Here is a 5,450-nt window from a genome sequence, read left to right as displayed (position 1 = left end):
CTAAAAAGAAGGGGTATTTTATATGGGGGCTCTGTATAGGGGCATTTTATACTGGGACACATTATGGTGGGTACTATGGGGAAGAGGGGAGAGGAGCACTATGGGGTCATCTACGGGGCACTGAGAAGGGGTATTTTATATTGGCATATTATGGGAACATTAGCTCAACTGGGGGCATTACAAGGGGGTATGTTTTGCACATTATAAGGAGAATTATTTCTACTGGGGGCCATTATGGTGGGCTTTATTACTCACCCATGGTATGACCCCTAGTAGCAGCACCAGCCTCTCTCTGCTCTGCTATCCCTCAGCCCCCTAATCCTTATTATGAAATCTTTCTCATTAGGATAAAACACATCAGCTCCACGAGCCCCCAGCCAAAGTGTGGAAGTGGCGCCTGAGATATACCTCTACACTGTGCCACACAATATACAGTATACCTCTACACTGTGCCCCACAAAATACAGTATACCTCTACACTGTGCCCCACAATATACAGTATACCACTACACTGTGCCACACAATATACAGTATACCTCTACACTGTGCCCCACAATATACAGTATACCTCTACACTGTGCCCCACAATATACAGTATACCTCTACACTGTGCCACACAATGTACAGTATACCTCTACACTGTGCCACACTATACAGTATACCTCTACACTGTGCCCCACAATATACAGTATACCTCTACACTGTGCCCCACAATATACAGTATACCTCTACACTGTGCCCCACAATATACAGTATACCTCTACACTGTGCCACACTATACAGTATACCTCTACACTGTGCCCCACAATATACAGTATACCTCTACACTGTGCCACACAATATACAGTATACCGCTACACTGTGCCACACAATATACAGTATACCTCTACACTGTGCCACACAATATACAGTATACCTCTACACTGTGCCACACAATATACAGTATACCTCTACACTGTGCCACACTATACAGTATACCGCTACACTGTGCCGCACAATATACAGTATACCTCTACACTGTGCCACACTATACAGTGTACCTCTACACTGTGCCACACTATACAGTGTACCTCTACACTGTGCCACACAATATACAGTAGTATACTCTACACTGTGCCCCACAATATACAGTATACCTCTACACTGTGCCCCACAATATACAGTATACCTCTACACTGTGCCGCACAATATACAGTAGTATACTCTACACTGTGCCACACAATATACAGTATACCTCTACACTGTGCCCCACAATATACAGTATACCGCTACACTGTGCCACACTATACAGTGTACCTCTACACTGTGCCACACAATATACAGTATACCTCTACACTGTGCCCCACAATATACAGTATACTCTACACTGTGCCCCACAATATACAGTATACCTCTACACTGTGCCACACAATATACAGTATACCTCTACAATGTGCCCCACAATATACAGTATACCTCTACACTGTGCCACACAATATACAGTATACCGCTACACTGTGCCACACAATATACAGTATACCTCTACACTGTGCCCCACAATATACAGTATACCTCTACACTGTGCCACACAATATACAGTATACCTCTACACTGTGCCCCACAATATACAGTATACCTCTACACTGTGCCACACAATATACAGTATACCTCTACACTGTGCCACACAATATACAGTATACCTCTAAACTGTGCCCCACAATATACAGTATACCTCTACACTGTGCCCCACAATATACAGTATACCGCTACACTGTGCCACACAATATACAGTATACCGCTACACTGTGCCACACAATATACAGTATACCTCTACACTGTGCCACACAATATACAGTATTCCTCTACACTGTGCCTCACAACATACAGTATACTCTACACTGTGCCCCACAATATACAGTATACCTCTACACTGTGCCACACAATATACAGTATACCTCTACACTGTGCCACACAATATACAGTATACCTCTACACTGTGCCCCACAATATACAGTATACTCTACACTGTGCCACACAATATACAGTATACCTCTACACTGTGCCCCACAATATACAGTATACTCTACACTGTGCCCCACAATATACAGTATACCTCTACACTGTGCCACACAATATACAGTATACCTCTACACTGTGCCGCACAATATACAGTATACCTCTACACTGTGCCACACTATACAGTATACCTCTACACTGTGCCACACAATATACAGTATACCTCTACACTGTGCCCCACAATATACAGTATACTCTACACTGTGCCCCACAATATACAGTATACCGCTACACTGTGCCACACTATACAGTGTACCTCTACACTGTGCCACACAATATACAGTATACCTCTACACTGTGCCCCACAATATACAGTATACTCTACACTGTGCCCCACAATATACAGTATACCTCTACACTGTGCCACACAATATACAGTATACCTCTACAATGTGCCCCACAATATACAGTATACCTCTACACTGTGCCACACAATATACAGTATACCGCTACACTGTGCCACACAATATACAGTATACCTCTACACTGTGCCCCACAATATACAGTATACCTCTACACTGTGCCACACAATATACAGTATACCTCTACACTGTGCCCCACAATATACAGTATACCTCTACACTGTGCCACACAATGTACAGTATACCTCTACACTGTGCCACACAATATACAGTATACCTCTACACTGTGCCACACAGTATACAGTATACCTCTACACTGTGCCCCACAATATACAGTATACCTCTACACTGTGCCACACAATATACAGTATACCGCTACACTGTGCCCCACAATATACAGTATACCTCTACACTGTGCCACACAATATACAGTATACCTCTACACTGTGCCACACAATATACAGTATACTCTACACTGTGCCACACAATATACAGTATACCGCTACACTGTTTTTTTGACACTCGCCCTGAGAGAAATTTTACCTGGAAACTGCCACTGTCCCTACCTACTTGTACAATCCATCCTAACTGATGGTCCACAACTGGTCGACAATCCCTCCCTATCTAAGTGCTTGGGCCTATAACGGATGGGAACCTCAAAGGTAAAATAATAAACAAGTGACAAATAGGCACTAACAAATTGAAATTGAATGTAAAACTAGGCAGAACAGACTAGTTGGGACAGACCAGGTGAGACAAACAGAACCAGATCAGGAGACACAAACCAGAACCTAAACCCCACCAAAGTCAAGACCAGGAGAAACAGACAGGAAAAGGTCAGAGATCAATAATTAGAAATTATACCAGGCCAAGGGTCAATACCAAAATGTTACATCAGGGTCTAAATTGTCAGTCGAGGGTCAGCATCTAGGTCCAAAGCAGACATCTGGAATCCAATAGGAATAAACCGACAGAACAGGGCAGGTGAGGAGCCAGAGGGATGACACAAATCACAGGCAACGGTGTGCAGCAGTTGCCTGTTTTAAATAGGCCGCGCTACGGGACACTTGATATGTGAGTCATCCTGTGACTACTGACCTCACCATCCTGGCGTAATCACTGATTGCCTGGCGCTCCTGCTTTCAGAGGCCTGTCCTGGTATCCATAGCAACTGTACGCCAGCGGTGCTGCCTATGGAGGAGCACGCGCGCCAGCCCCAGTGCCCTGGTTACAGATGACCTATCCGCTGATTGGGGGGGGGGGGTGTCCAAAGCTGTTTGAAGAGAACCGCGGTGCTCTGGTGAGCGCTGCGGCCTCCTCACAGCTTACCAAGCAGAACGCCATATACTGCATAGTGGCTGTACGTGGTATTGCAGCCCAGGCCCATTCACTTGAATGGGACTGAGTGGCAAATAGAGCATGTGATTGATGATTGGCCTCTTCCAACAGCTGATTGGTGGGGTTTCCAGATGACCGACCCCCACAGATGAGATATTAATGATCATCCATACTGAACTCCAGGAAAACCCCTTTTAGGTCTCATGCACACGACTGTACCATATCCTACGGTCCGCAAAGCAAGGATACCAGACGTGTGTGTTCAGCATTTTGCGGAACGGAACATCCGGCCCTATGATAGAAATATCCCCTTAATTGGGGAAAATTGGCTTCTGCCTCACAGTTTTTTTTTTTGCCTTCCTCTGGATCAACTTGCAGGATAACAGGCCGAACTGGATGGACAAATGTCTTTTTTCAGCCTTATATACTGTTACTAAATGCCTATTCTTGTCCGCAAAACGGACAAGAACATTACATGTTCTATTTAATTTTTTTTTGCAAGGCTGCGGAACTCCGTGTGCTGTCCTCATATTTTGCGGCCCTATTGAAGTGCAGGGATCTCAACTCTCCCGGAGGGTTAGGGAGTCTCCCGCTATTAGATAGCGGCTCCCTGACACCCGCATGGGAAACAATATCTCCCGGAAAGGTTTATCTCAGTCAGATAGCAGAGCAGAGAGATAAGAGAAGTGACAGGACAGAGTTTACATTACAGGTTGAATTAACCCTTTAGGGTCAAATTGGCTTCTCAAGGAGATATATATGTTAAAGGCATCCCTTCTGTCTCATTCAGTAGCTCTATAACTATTGAGAGAGATGCATTTTTAAAAAAAATACATTTACACATTTAACCCTCCATTTTAATTATATTATTTACCCCAGTGTTAAATTCACACCCCCTGGATGCTTTAATCATATATATAAATATGATAATTTGGGGCAGGGTAATGAGCCCGATCCTCCACACCATAGAGCAAAGTGTGCAGATACTTCATATGTTTGGAAAATGTAATAAAAAGTTCGTGAAAAAAAATAAAAAATAAAACCTCCCTGAAATGAGAAGTGCACCTCCCTGAAATGAGTTTTTGCAGGTTGGGATGTCTGGAAGTGAGCCCAAAAAACATTCGCTTGGATGTGGACCAAAACAATGGTTGTGTGCTTGAGGTCTTAACATAATACAACTAATACCTTACAACTAATACCTTCAGCACTCCAACTGCTGTGACACTACAACTCCCAGCATGCTAACATGCTCGGCTGTTCTTCTAACTCCCATAGAAGTGAATGGAGCACTCTGGGAGTAAAGTTTCAGAAGACCTGGAGGGCAGAGGTTGCCGATCCTTACAGTATATATATTTATACAGGACTTCCTACTGATCTGCTGCTGCTCCCTCACTTTCCAGTAATGTGACCACTCATGGGGGCAGGTGGACAGGGACCAGGAAGCAGATTGCTGAGGTGACTACTACTTCTTCTTTTATTATTTTACACCACTGTCAATGTTTCCTTATCTATCCCTACAAGACAGGCTCCAAACAGTCTTTTATTATTTTACACCATTGTAAAGGTTTCCTCATCTATCCCTGGCTCCGGTCAGCGCGCGATGCTTGTTCTTGAGCTACCAGTGACGGCCACGGGGTGGCGCTGGTCACATAGGTTCTTTCTTAACCACACAACAAGGCAGACATGTAACAAGCC

Source organism: Bufo gargarizans, chromosome 1 (genome assembly GCF_014858855.1).
Source record: "Bufo gargarizans isolate SCDJY-AF-19 chromosome 1, ASM1485885v1, whole genome shotgun sequence".
NCBI lineage: Eukaryota > Metazoa > Chordata > Amphibia > Anura > Bufonidae > Bufo > Bufo gargarizans.
The sequence above is the reverse complement of the archived record's forward strand: the minus strand, read 5'-3'. Positions refer to the sequence as shown.